Here is a 14,805-nt window from a genome sequence, read left to right on the forward strand (position 1 = left end):
AATGAGTTTCTTGCAACACGGCAATATCAATATTTATTTTTTTCAAAAAAGACAGTACCTTCTTCCTTTTAATGGGGTTATGGCTCCCTCTAATGTTCCATGTACATACATGTTACCTGCCATTGCACTTTGACCATTCAATATCCAGACTGAATCCTACTGTAAAAGTCCAGCTTCACACGACCAGCCTTAGTGTCCATTTGTAGGTAGCCAGGGATAGACAGGGATGGTGGTTTTGGTCAAGTTCTTAGTAGTTCTGTTTGGCATGTTGTCGGAGATCTTTGAGAAATAGCCGTCAAGACTATTAGCCAATTCTACCACTTTTTCAAGCTAGGAGATTAATGTAAAAATATAAATTTACGAATGCCACAGGAGCTTAATTAGTTGATAGAGCTAGATACTTGTACCACTTAGCCACACCTTTGTCTTCACATTATTGTACTACAGTACTATTTTCAAGGTTTCACCATTCTCTTCCCCCTCTTGATTTCCATGATGACTTTTTTGATGTCAAAGTTCACAAATTCAGCCCGTGAGTACGTAGTGAGTTGGACAGTTCCCGATGAGAACAGCTGCCAGGGAGAGAAGACAATGTCAGGTGACAGACATAGTAGGAAATAATAAGACCTATATAACTGATTGCGCTTTTCCAATCCATACATTTTGCACAAGGTAATGCTTGGACAAGCAATAGTATAAAGACCATCTTCAGCAGAAAATTTGTTCTCTGATGAACATTGATCAGAACAGCTTAGAACAGACTTATGCGTGATGAGATTTAGCATGCAATTGTAATGTGCAGTGACCTTTTTTACATTATCTGTCCTAATAATGGGCACGCCCAAAGGAACTACAGTGTGTGTGTGGGGTCCTTACATGCGAGGAGCTCTCATCATCCTCCGAGAGGAGGTTGAGCGGGTGTCCTCCGATTGGCCAAGGGATCCAACTTTGATTCGCCCTTTCTCGAATCTCCCACAGCCCCTAGTCTGCTGAGGGGAGGAGTCTGAGTCATTGGCCACACCTCCCTGTTCCTCCTGATCATCTGAAAAATATAAATTGGATACGTCAATACGCTGGCCATTCACCTTCAACAACAGTATTGAGTTATCCTCTCATCTCACAAGCTGAATCTGGCAACTCACTCCCTATACGGTGGACTACTTTTGACTAGAGCCCTGTAAGACTTGGTGTAGTGCACTGTCATGATGGAACCTGGGAGGAGGATCCTAGCCCCCCCCTCCCTCTCTCTCTCTCCACAGTTTATGACAATCGTAAATACTATGCTTCTGGTTTGCTGGCATTCTATGCAGAGTTCCTCTGTCCAGTGTCTGTTCTTTTGCCCAACTTAATCATTTATTTTTATTGGCCAGTCTGAGATATGGATTTTTCTTTACAACTCTGCCTAGAAGGCCAGCATCACGGAGTCGCCTCTTCACTGTTGACGTTGAGACTGGTGTATTGTGGGTACTATTTAATGAAGCTGCAAATTGAGGACTTGTGAGTGTAATGTCCAAAGAGTGAATGGGTGTGGAGTCAGGCGCAGAGAGCCAAGGATACGGGAAAAACACGCTTTAATGTCCAACCAGAAACTGTACAAATAGGTGACGCCAAAACACAGGCATAAATACACTCCACCTAAAATACACACTGGTATCAAACCGAACAGCATAAAACCCACAATATAACGAACACCTTTACATAACAGAAACCCCGCAGAAACACAAGCGGGCTAATCGAACTTAAATAACACCAACCCAAAAACCCCAACAAGGAACAGGTGAAAACAATTAGACAAAACCAAACGAAAAGGGAAAAAGGATCGGTGGCAGCTAGTAGACCGGCGACGACGACCGGCGACGACGACCGCCGAGCGCTTCCCAAATGGGAAGGGGAGCCACCTTCGGTGATATTCGTGACAGTACCCCCCACCCCCCCCCCCCCCTGAAGCGCGGCTCCCGCAGCGCGCCGACACCGCCCTCGGGGACGACCCGGGGGCGCGAGGCGCAGGGCGATCCAGATGGAGGCGATGGAACTCCAATATATCCCCAACCAGGACCCAGCAGCTCTCCTCCAGCCCGTACCCCTCCCAGTCCAAGAGGTACTGCAGGCCCCCTCACCCGGCGTCTCGAGTCCAGAATGGCCCGTATCGTGTACGCCGGGGACCCCTCGATGTCCAGAGGGGACGGAGGGACCTCCGGAACCTCACCCTCCTGCATGGGACCAGCTTCCACCGGCCTGAGGAGAGACACATGAAACGAGGGGTTAATATGATAATACAAAGGAAGTAATAATCGATAACACACCTCGTTTATTCTCCTCGAGACTTTGAATGGCCCCACACACTGCGGACCCAGCTTCCGGCAGGGCAGGCGGAGGGGCAGGTTTCGGGTCGAGAGCCAGACCCTATCCCCCGGTGCAAACACGGGGGCCTCACTGCGGTGACTGTCAGCGCTCCTCTTCTGCCGTCCACTCGCCTGACGTAACGACTCCTGGACGGCCCTCCAGGTCTCCTTAGAGCGCTGCACCCACTCCTCCACCGCAGGAGCCTCGGATCTGATGCCATGGTGCCAGAACCGGCTGGTACCCCAACACACACTGAAACGGTGACATGTTGGTAGAGGAGTGGCTTAGTGAGTTCTTTGCCAATTCAGCCCAGGGGATGTATCTTGCCAACTCCCCTGGCCGGTCCTGGCAATACGACCGCAGAAACCTACCCACCTCCTGGTTCACTCTCAGGTGGCCCATTACTCTCCGGGTGAAACCCAGAGGTCAGGCTGACCGAGACCCCAGACGTTCCATAAACGCCCTCCACACACGGGATGTAAACTGGGGACCCCGATCAGAAACTATGTCTTTGGGCACCCCGTAGTGCCGGAAGACATGGGTGAACAGAGCCTCCGCAGTCTGTAGGGCCGTAGGGAGACCGGGCAACGGGATAAGACGGCAGGACTTCGAGAACTGATCCACAACGACCAGGATCGTCGTGTTTCCCTGAGACGGGGGAAGATCAGTGAGAAAATCCACCGATAGATGGGTCCACGGCCATTGTGGAATGGGGAGGGGTTGTAAATTCCCTCGTGGCAAGTGCCTAGGAGCCTTACTCTGGGAGCACACTGAACAGGAAGAGACATAGAATCGCACGTCCCTCACTAAGGTGGGCCACCAGTACTTCCCCCTAAGACCTCGCACTGTCCTCGAAATACCCGGGTGACCTGACGAGGGAAGACTATGAGCCCACCGAATTAATTGATCACGAACAGTGAGCGGCACGTACCTCCGACCCTCCGGGCACTGTGGAGGCGCAGGTTCCTCCCTTAGCGCCCACTTGATGTCCGCATCCACCTCCCATACTACCGGTGCTACCAGCCTAGCCGCCGGAATGATGGGAGTAGGATCGATGGATCGGTCCTCAGTGTCGTAGAGGCGGGACAGCGCGTCGGCCTTAGTGTTGAGGGAACCTGGTCGATACGAGATACTAAATCGAAATCTGGTGAAATACATGGCCCACCTTGCCTGACGAGGATTCAGTCTCCTAGCTGCTCGGATGTACTCCAGGTTACGGTGGTCAGTCCAGATGAGGAAAGGGTGCTTAGCCCCCTCAAGCCAGTGTCTCCACACCTTCAGGGCCTTAACCAAAGCCAACAACTCCCTGTCCCCCACATCATAGTTTTGCTTCTGCCGGCCCGAGCTTCTTCGGAAAAAAAAGCACAGGGGCGGAGCTTCGGTGGCGTGCCCGAGCGTTGTGAGAGCACGGCTCCGACCCCAGCCTCGGATGCATCCACCTCTACTATGAACGCCAAAGAAGGGTGCGGATGCGCCATCACTGGCGCTTCGGTGAACAGCGCCTTCAAACGACGGAAAGCTCCGTCTGCCTCTGCTGACTACTGCAAACGCACCGCCCCCCCCCCCCCTTCAGCAGTGAGGTAATAGGAGCCGCTACCTGGCCAACACCCCGGATTAACCTCCAGTAGTAATTGGCAAACACTAAGAACCGCTAAACCTCTTTTACCGTGGTCGGAGTCGGCCAATTACACACGGCCTTGACGAGGTCACACTCCATCACCACCCCCGAGGTGGAAATGCGATAGCCCAGGAAGGAAACGGCTCATTTGGAAAACTCACATTTCTCCGCCTTCACGTACAGGATATGCTCCAGCAGTCGCCCAAGAACCTTGCGCACCAGAGACACATGCGCTGCGCGTGTGGCGGAGTAGATCAATAAATCGTCAATATACACCACCACACCCTGCCCTTGCAGGTCTCTGAGAATCTCGTCGACGGAGGATTGAAAGATGGCTGGAGCATTCTTTAACCCGTACGGCATGATGAGGTACTCATAATGGGCAGATGTGGCACTAAATGCGGTTTTCCACTCATCTCCCCCCTGAATACGCACCAGATTATATGCGCTCCTGAGGTCCAGTTTTGTTAAGAACCGCTCCCCGTGAAATGACGTAGCAATGAGAGGTACTGATCCAGTACCAACTAAAACTCACCATGATGGAATTGACCTCGATAATCAATGCACGGACGCAAACCACCCTCCTTATTCTTCACAAAAAGAAACTTGAGGAGATGAGTGACATGGAGGGCCGAATGTACCCCTGTCCCAGAGCTTCCGTGACATATGTCTCCATAGCCAATGTCTCCTCCTGGGACAAAGGATACACATGACTCCTGGGTAGTGCAGCGTTTACCAGGAGGTTTATCACGCAATCCCCCTGTCGATGTGGTGGTACTTGGGTCGCCTTCTTTTTACTGAGGGCGATAGCCAAATCGGCATACTCAGCGGGAGTGCACACGGTGAAAACCTGGTCTGGACTCTCCACCGTTGTCGCACCGATGGAAACTCCTACACACCTGCCTGAACACTCATCAGACCACCCCTGGAGAGCTCCCTGTCTCCACAAAATTTTAGGATTGTGACTAGCCAGCCAGGGAACCCCCAGCACCACCGGAAACGCAGTTGAATCGATAAGGAACAGACTAATCCGTTCCTTATGATCCCCCCGCGTAATCATCTCCAGAGGAATCGTGCCTCCCTGACCAGCCCTGACCCTAACGGTCGAGTATCTAAGGAGTGCACGGGGAAGGGGGGGTCTACCTTTACTAACGGAATCCTCAACCTCTTGGCGAGTCCGCGATCAATAACGTTACCAGCTGCGCCTGAATCGACTAGCGCCTTATGCTGAAAAGAAGGAGAAAACTTAAGGAAACAAATTAATAAAAACATGTGACCAACAGGATGCTCTGGGTGAGTGTGGTGCTGACTCACCTGGGGTGACCGAGGAGTGTTCTGCCTGCCGTCTTGACTCCCAGATGGAATCCTCCAGCACCGACCGGAAGTTTGCCCTCTCCGGCCACAGCTGGTACAGGAGGAGCCTCCCTCTCCGGTCTCCCTAGATGCAGCCCCCCCTAGCTCCATAGGTATGGGAGTGGGAGGACCAGGAGGTGGAACAGACAGGACCCTTTCAGAATGTCAGCGAGCAGCCAGCAGATGGTCTAGCCGGATCGACATGTCTGTGAGCTCGTCCAGGCTGAGCGTAGTGTCCCGACAAGCCAGCCCCCTGCGGACGTCCTCTCTCAGGCTACACCTGTAATGGTCTATCAGGGCCCTGTCGTTCCACCCCGCTCCAGCGGCCAAGGTCCAGAATTCCAGCGGCCAAGTCCTGCGCGCTCCTCATCCCCTGCCTGAAATGGAACAATCTCTCACCCGCCGCTTGGCCCTCCGGAGGGTGATCGAACACGGCCCGGAAACTGCGGGTGAACTCCGGTTAGTGGCCCCTCGCCGAGTCTGGCCCTTTCCAGACGGCATTGGCCCACTCCAGTGGGAGGGTTGGAGGGGTAGTAGGGAGACCACTCCTCTCCCAGTGGTCCATCCTCTCCATCATCTGATCAATCGCTGATCCGATGCAATGGAGGATGGACGTGTGATGAAGGACTCGCTCCTCCATCGTGGGGAGAGGGGTGGTCGCTGCTCCTGCTGACTCCATACTTGTTGGTGAGGGCTTCTGTAACGTCCAAAGAGTGAATGGGTGTGGAGTCAGGCGCAGAGAGCCAAGGATACGGGAAAAAACACGCATTAATGTCCAACCAGAAACTGTACAAATAGGTGACACCGAAACACAGACGTAAATACACTCCACCTAAAATACACACTGGTATCAAACCGGACAGCGGAAACCCCACAATATAACAAACACCTTTACATAACAGAAACAAGCCCGCACAAACACAAGCGGGCTAATCGAACTTAAATAACACCAACCCAAAAACCCCAACAAGGAACAGGTGAAAACAATTAGACGAAACCAAACGAAAAGGGAAAAAGGATCGGTGGCAGCTAGTAGACTGGCAACGACGACCGCTGAGCGCCACCTGAACGGGAAGGGGAGCCACCTTCGGTGATATTCGTGACAGTGAGGCATCTGTTTCGCAAAGTAGACACTCTAATGTACTTGTCCTCTTTCTCAGTTGTGCACCGGGGCCTCCCACTCCTCTTTCTATTCTGGTTAGAGTCCGTTTGTGCTATTCTGTGAAGGGAGTAGTACACAGTGTTGTACGAGATCTTCAGTTTCTTGAAATGTCTCACATGGAATAGCCTTCATTTCTCAGAACAAGAATAGACCAACGAGTTTTAGAAGAAAGGTCTTTGTTTCTGGCCATTTTGAGCCTGTAATCGAACCCACAAATGCTGATGCTCCAGATACTCAACGCGTCTAAAGAATGACAGTTTTCAACTGTGTTAATTAACATAATTGCAAAAGGGTTTTCTAATGATCAATTAGCCTTTTAAAATGCTAAACTTGAATCAGCTAACACAATGTTCCATTGGAACACAGGAGTGATGGTTGCTGATAATGGGTCTCTGTACACATATGTAGATATTCCATTAAAAATCAGCTGTTTCCATCTACAATAGTCATTTACAATATTGACAATGTCTACACTGTATTTCTGATCAATTTTATGTTATTTTAATGGACAAAAAATGTGCTTTTCTTTCAAAAACATGGACATTTCTAAGTGACCGCAAACTTTTGGAAGATAGTGTACATCAGGGAAGGATGGCCTGCTATGGTGGATGGAGAACTGCTGCCATTCTACAGGGTGAGAGATGAGCTCTCATGCTGGAAGTATGCATCGCCAGAGGACATCGCACACTGATTCGAGAGGTGCATGGGACATAAGGGGCACTTGGGCATTGTTAATGTGAAGCAAGGATGCAGGGACACTGTCCGGTGGCAAAATATTGACAGAGACATTGAGTCCCTTGTGAAGGACTGCACAGCATGCCCGACGAGTTGGAAATCAGGCAGACCCAATCCTGCACCCCTGACACCAGTGGAATGGCTAAAGGTTCCCTGGGACCACCTGGAGGTGGATATCTGTGGAGAGTTGCACTGAGCCGCAGCACACGCAAGACTGGTCATTCATGACTTGCATTCAAAATGGGAAGAAGTGATGCCATTGTCCACTTCCACCTCACAGATGATCATCCAAACACTAGATTAGCTTTTCTGTCACTGGGGGTTGGCCAGCACAAATACAGTGCCTTGCGAAAGTATTCGGCCCCCTTGAACTTTGCGACCTTTTGCCACATTTCAGGCTTCAAACATAAAGATATAAAACTGTATTTTTTTGTGAAGAATCAACAACAAGTGGGACACAATCATGAAGTGGAACGACATTTATTGGATATTTCAAACTTTTTTAACAAATCAAAAACTGAAAAATTGGGCGTGCAAAATTATTCAGCCCCCTTAAGTTAATACTTTGTAGCGCCACCTTTTGCTGCGATTACAGCTGTAAGTCGCTTGGGGTATGTCTCTATCAGTTTTGCACATCGAGAGACTGACATTTTTTCCCATTCCTCCTGCAAAACAGCTCGAGCTCAGTGAGGTTGGATGGAGAGCATTTGTGAACAGCAGTTTTCAGTTCTTTCCACAGATTCTCGATTGGATTCAGGTCTGGACTTTGACTTGGCCATTCTAACACCTGGATATGTTTATTTTTGAACCATTCCATTGTAGATTTTGCTTTGGATCATTGTCTTGTTGGAAGACTAATCTCCGTCCCAGTCTCAGGTCTTTTGCAGACTCCATCAGGTTTTCTTCCAGGATGGTCCTGTATTTGGCTCCATCCATCTTCCCATCAATTTTAACCATCTTCCCTGTCCCTGCTGAAGAAAAGCAGGCCCAAACCATGATGCTGCCACCACCATGTTTGACAGTGGGGATGGTGTGTTCACGGTGATAAGTTGTGTTGCTTTTACGCCAAACATAACGTTTTGCATTGTTGCCAAAAAGTTCAATTTTGGTTTCATCTGACCAGAGCACCTTCTTCCACATGTTTGGTGTGTTTCCCAGGTGGCTTGTGGCAAACTTTAAACAACACTTTTTATGGATATCTTTAAGAAATGGCTTTCTTCTTGCCACTCTTCCATAAAGGCCAGATTTGTGCAATATACGACTGATTGTTGTCCTATGGACAGAGTCTCCCACCTCAGCTGTAGATCTCTGCAGTTCATCCAGAGTGATCATGGGCCTCTTGGCTGCATCTCTGATCAGTCTTCTCCTTGTATGAGCTGAAAGTTTAGAGGGACGGCCAGGTCTTGGTAGATTTGCAGTGGTCTGATACTCCTTCCATTTCAATATTATCGCTTGCGCAGTGCTCCTTGGGATGTTTAAAGCTTGGGAAATCTTTTTGTATCCAAATCCGGTTTTAAACTTCTTCACAACAGTATCTTGGACCTGCCTGGTGTGTTCCTTGTTCTTCATGATGCTCTCTGCGCTTTTAACGGACCTCTGAGACTATCACAGTGCAGGTGCATTTATACGGAGACTTGATTACACACAGGTGGATTGTATTTATCATCATTAGTCATTTAGGTCAACATTGGATCATTCAGAGATCCTCACTGAACTTCTGGAGAGAGTTTGCTGCACTGAGAGTAAAGGGGCTGAATAATTTTGCACGCCCAATTTTTCAGTTTTTTCATTTGTTAAAGAAGTTTGAAATATCCAATAAATGTCGTTCCACTTCATGATTGTGTCCCACTTGTTGTTGATTCTTCACAAAAAAATACAGTTTTATATCTTTATGTTTGAAGCCTGAAATGTGGCAAAAGGTCGCAATGTTCAAGGGGGCCGAATACTTTCGCAAGGCATTGTACGACAGACAATGGCCCCCATTTTGTTTCGAATGATCTGTCTGTGTACTGTGGCAGACCAGATGGTTTGGTCAAGACGTTTACACAGATCAGATACAGACAGAGTAGGATTAGCTCGGTTTCAAGGGTGTTTATTTAAATAATAAATCAAAAAGAAAATGATAGGTCTCCCCCATGAGACCTTCTCCGGGATACCGTCTTCTGGGCTCCGGGTCTTGCTGTATCCTGTCGGGATCAAAACTGCACTCACTCCTGTTACCTCTGTAACCTTCCCCAGCTAGTACTTTCGTTCCCCACTCTCCCTGTGTGCTGCCCTTCTGGCAGCTTTATGGGCCTTGCACAGCTGGTGAGCAATCAGCCCTTGATTACTCACCAACTCCCAATCAGCCGTAATTAGTCCTGGTCGGCGAACCCGTCGAGACATTGCACGTCCAGCAGATAAAGCCATCGCCTTGTGATGTATACACTGTCTGTCACCAGGCCTTGACGAGTCTCCCCCTGGTGGTTGACCTGCTGTATGCCACAGTACCTTGAAAAGCAATCTTTCAAGCACATCCGGACCGGCTGTGTACCACTGTCAAGCAAATGGGGGGAGGGGGGTGGAATGCTTGATCAGGACCCTGAAGGAAGGAATACGGGCCTACTTGGCTAAGGGACAACCTTTGGAAGTGCCTTACATTACTCCACATCAGAGCTACCAAGCACTCCACAACTGGGGTGTCTGCTGCCTCCCTGATGATTGGCAGGGAACTGAAACTCCCTTTGGACTTCCTCTGCCCAAAACAAAATAACAAGCTTGCTGCAGCAAGGCAAGCCTATGTTGGAGCGGCACAGCAATGGATGAAACAACATTATGAGACATCTCACAGAGTGAAACAACTAAGCCTGAAGGCCCAGGACTGGGTGCGGATCAGGACTGACAACCGTCGGAACAAGCTCTCCTCATTTTTGTCCAAGCCCATGATAGTCGAAAGACATCTCAAATCAAATCAAATCAACTTGTATTTGTCACATACACATGATTAGCAGATGTTAATGCAAGTGTAGCGAAATGCTTGTGCTTCTAGTTCCGACAATGCAGTAATAACCAGTGAGTAATCTAACCTAACAATTTCACAACAACTACCTTATACACACAAGTGTAAAGGTATGAAAAATATGTACATGAAGATATATGAATGAGTGATGGTACAGAACCGCATAGGCAAGATGCATTAGATGGTATCGAGTACAGTATATACATATGAGATGAGTAATGTAGGGTATGTAAACATATAAAAGTGCCATTGTTTAAAGTGGCTACCACCCATCCCGTTAGCGGGATCATTTTCGTCAATATCCACTGAATTAATTTTGGTCAGAGCACCAAATTAAAATTAAACTTCTTGCGACTCTCAAACCCGGATCCGGGAGCGTAATCATCGCCTCAAACTAATTAGCATAACGCAGCGGACATAAATCTTCCTAGAAAATCTTCCTATTCATGAAAATCACAAATGAAATATATTGAGACACAGCTTAGCCTTTTGTTAATCACACTGTCATCTCAGATTTTCAAAATATGCTTTACAGCCAACGCTAGACAAGCATTTGTGTAAGTTTATCATAGCCTAGCATAGCATTATGCCCTGCTAGCAGCAGGCAACATTTTCACAAAAATAAGAAAAGCAATCAAATAAAAAAATTTACCTTTAAAGAACTTCGGATGTTTTCACTCAGGAGACTCCCAGTTAGATAGCAAATGTTCCTTTTTTCCAAAAATATTATTTTTGTAGGCGAAATAGCTCCCGTTTGTTCTTCACGTTTAGCTGAGAAATCGACCGGAAAATGCGGTCACTACAACGCCAAACTTTTTTCCAAATTAGCTCCATAATATCGACAGAAACATGGCAAACGTTGTTTAGAATCAATCCTCAATGTGTTTTTCACATATCTATTCGATAATATATCCGTCGGGACAATTGGTTTCTCATAAGAAGCGATTGGAATATTGGCTACCTCAGTACTTTACGTAAGATTTTCTGCGGGAGCCATCATGTGACCACTTGCTCAATGTGGTCCCTTACGGCTATTCTTCAACATAAATGCGTAAAAAGACGGCACAATGCTGTAGAGACCTTGGGGAATACGTAGAAAGCGTAAGCTCATTCATAGCCCATTCACAGCCATATAAGGAGTCATTGACATGCAGGGCTTTCAAAATATGGGGCACTTCCTGGTTGGATTTTTATCTGGGTTTCGCCTGTAACATCAGTTCTGTTGCACTCACAGACAATATCTTTGCAGTTTTGGAAACGTCAAAGTGTTTTCTATCCAAAGCTGTCAATTATATGCATAGTCGAGCATCTTGTCGTGACAAAATATCCCGTTTAAAACGGGAACGTTTTTTTCCAAAAATAAAAATACTGCCCCCTAGTTACAAAAGGTTAATAAAAATATTTAATTTTCATGAAATCACAAGTGCAATATAGCAAAACACAGCTTAGCTTGTTGTTAATCCACCTGGTGTGTCAGATGTGAAAAAATATTTTTGGCGAAAGCATACCAAGCGTTTATGTAAGGACATTTCTCTCAGCAGACAAAACATTACAAACAGCTAGCAGCAAAGTAGATTGGTCACGAAAGTCAGAAAAGCAATAAAATGAATTGCTTACCTTTGATGATCTTCGGATGTTTGCACTCACGAGACTCCTAGTTACACAATCAATGTTCCTTTTGTTCCATAAAGATTATTTTTATATCCAAAATACCTCCATTTGGTTGGCGGGTTACGTTCAGAAATCCACTGGCTCGAGCGGTCACGACGGGGCAGATGAAAATTCCAAATAGTATCCGTAAAGTTTGTAGAAACATGTCAAACATTTTTTTATAATCAATCCTCAGGTTGTTTTTACAATAAATAAATGATAATATTTCAACAGGACTGTAGCTTCTTCAATAGGTGAGAGAGAGAAAATGTCTGCTCCACTCTTTTAGCGCATGCAAAACGCTGCTGGCACCCAGCCATCCACTGATGCTCATTTTTCAGAATAAAAGCCTGAAAATATGTCTAAAGTCTGTGTACACCATGTGGACGCCATAGGAAAAGGAATCTGGTTGATATCCCTTTAAATGGAGGGAAGGCATGCAATGGAACAGAGAGCTTTCAGGAAAAAACAGTACTTCCTGGTTGGATTTTCCTCAGGTTATCGCCTGCAATATCAGTTCTGATACTCACAGACAATATTTTGACAGTTTTGGAAACTTTAGAGTGTTTTCTATCTTAATCAGACAATTATATGCATACTATAGATTCTGGGCCTGAGGAATAGGCAGTTTCATTTGGGTACGTTTTTCATCCAAACATCAAAATACTGCCCCCCTACACTCAGCAAGTTAAAGTGGCTAGTGATACATTTTTTACATCAAGAGACTACAACTTTCCAACTTCAGGATGGATCCTGCTGGCATGCACATTGCCTCAGAAAGGTCCATTCGCCAGTGGGGGATCCTTCCCTGACCCGTCTGTCCACAACTCACCATGGGCAGGAACAAGTTCAAGGGGCTCATGCACCTCCACCCCTTCACCAGGCTCAGTTCAGGGCCCTTCCACCAGTCAGGCCTCAAATGCCTGCAGTTCCCCTGCCACCAGCCACACCTTTGAACACTGGGAGACCCCAACGGGTCATAGCTCTTCCCTCGTGTCTTAAAGAATATGTGAACTAGAGCAGGAGGGTTGGGGGGGGGGGGGGGGGGGTGTTGTGCTCAGTAATATGGTGTCGTAGCTTAGTTGAATATTGAATACTGTTGCTTTAAGAATGTATCAAGTACGTTGTGTGTAGACGGAGATGTGATGATTGGATGAGTGAGTGGTCAACGAGATGTGATGATTGGATGAGTGAGTGGGAGATGTGATGATTGGATGAGTGAGTGGTCAACTTCGGAAGTAAAGACGATCAGTTAAATTGCACAACAAGCCTCCTTGCAGTTGTAACAGAGACGTTACCTGGGTATGTGCTCCTAAGAACCAATGAGGAGATGGGAGAGGCCGGACTTGCAGCGCGTTGAGCGTCACAAATAGAACCAATTTCTATTTTAGCGCCTGGCAACGCAGACACTCGCTGATGTGTGCGCAGTGTGGGTGCAATGATTGAATAACATGCATGTGTACATTTATTTTGCAATGCTCGCGCACGCGATGCAAGCGATGTGGTCAGCATACACCACTAAACTATGCACGCACATTTTGGTACAAATAATGTACAAAGATAGCACTGATGCCATCGAACAAATAATATTATGCTCTCTAGGAGGCCTACAACAAATAGTGCTCATATCTCGCATCAAAACCATCGGTTCTACAGATAGGCCTAGTCTGTTAGTATGAAGGTGGCATAATATGGAAGTATTTGATTTCTGAAATATTTTGGATCAAGCCAGGACTAGGCTTGCACATTTTGGGGAATATTCAAAGGTGGACACTTTCCGTGGGAATTAACTGGAATATATGGAAATTAACGGGAATTAATGGAAATATATGCAAATTATTAATTAATACCATTTAAATGTAGATGGTTTTGTATTGGATATATTTACCATATCATATGGAGACAGAAACCTAAACCTTTTAACCTTATAAGTAGACATAATTGCAAATGATTAAATCATTCCAATATACATTTAAAAAAACAATTTAGTTGCGAATTGAACTTTAATTAAAAGCTTCAATGTGGTGATCTTATTCTTCTCACTTTGCCCGGTGAGGTAGATTGCTACTATAACTTGATGACCCTTCACATACCTAACCATTTCCTTGGCTCTCTTGTAGAGTGTATCCATTGTTTTTAGTGCAATGATGTCCTTGAGGAGCAGATTCAAAGTATGAGCAGCACAGCCAACGGGTGTGACGTGAAGGTAGGACTCCCCCACTTTAGACCAAACAGCCTTCATGTTCTCAGCATTGTCTGTCACCAGTGCAAATACCTTCTGTGGTCCAAGGTCATTCATGACTGCCTTCAGCTCATCTGTAATGTAGAGACCGGTGTGTCTGTTGTCTCTTGTGTCTGTGCTCTTGTAGAATACTGGTTAAGGGGTGGAGATGATGTAGTTAATTATTCCTTGCCCATGAACATTCGACCCCCCATCAGAGATGATTGCAATACAGTCTGCTTTCTCTGTAATTTGCTTGACCTTCACTTGAACTCTGTTGAACTCTGCATCCAGCAAATGAGTATATAAAACATGTTTGGTTGGAGGGGTGTATACTGGGCAAAGACAATTCAGAAATCTCTTCCAATACACATTGCCTGTGAGCATCAGAGGTGAACCAGTTGCATACACAGCTCGAGCAAGACATTCCTTAGTATTTCTCTGACTACGTTTCTCCATTGAGTCCAAAAACTTCTGATTCCAGGAGGACCATGAGCCGTTGCTATCGATAAGGTGTCGGATTCATCATTTTCACCTCGAATAGAAGTAGAGGGACTTATGTCAGAGGTTGCTTGTGAGTGCTGAGGGAACTTTATGCACTTGGCCAGATGATTCTGCATCTTTGTTGCATTCTTCACATATGATTTGGCACAGTATTTGCAAATGTACACAACTTTTCCTTCTATATTAGCTGTAGTGAAATGTCTCCACACATCAGATAGTGC

The sequence above is a fragment of the Oncorhynchus mykiss genome, chromosome 3 (assembly GCF_013265735.2).
Source record: "Oncorhynchus mykiss isolate Arlee chromosome 3, USDA_OmykA_1.1, whole genome shotgun sequence".
NCBI classification, from domain to species: Eukaryota; Metazoa; Chordata; class Actinopteri; order Salmoniformes; family Salmonidae; genus Oncorhynchus; species Oncorhynchus mykiss.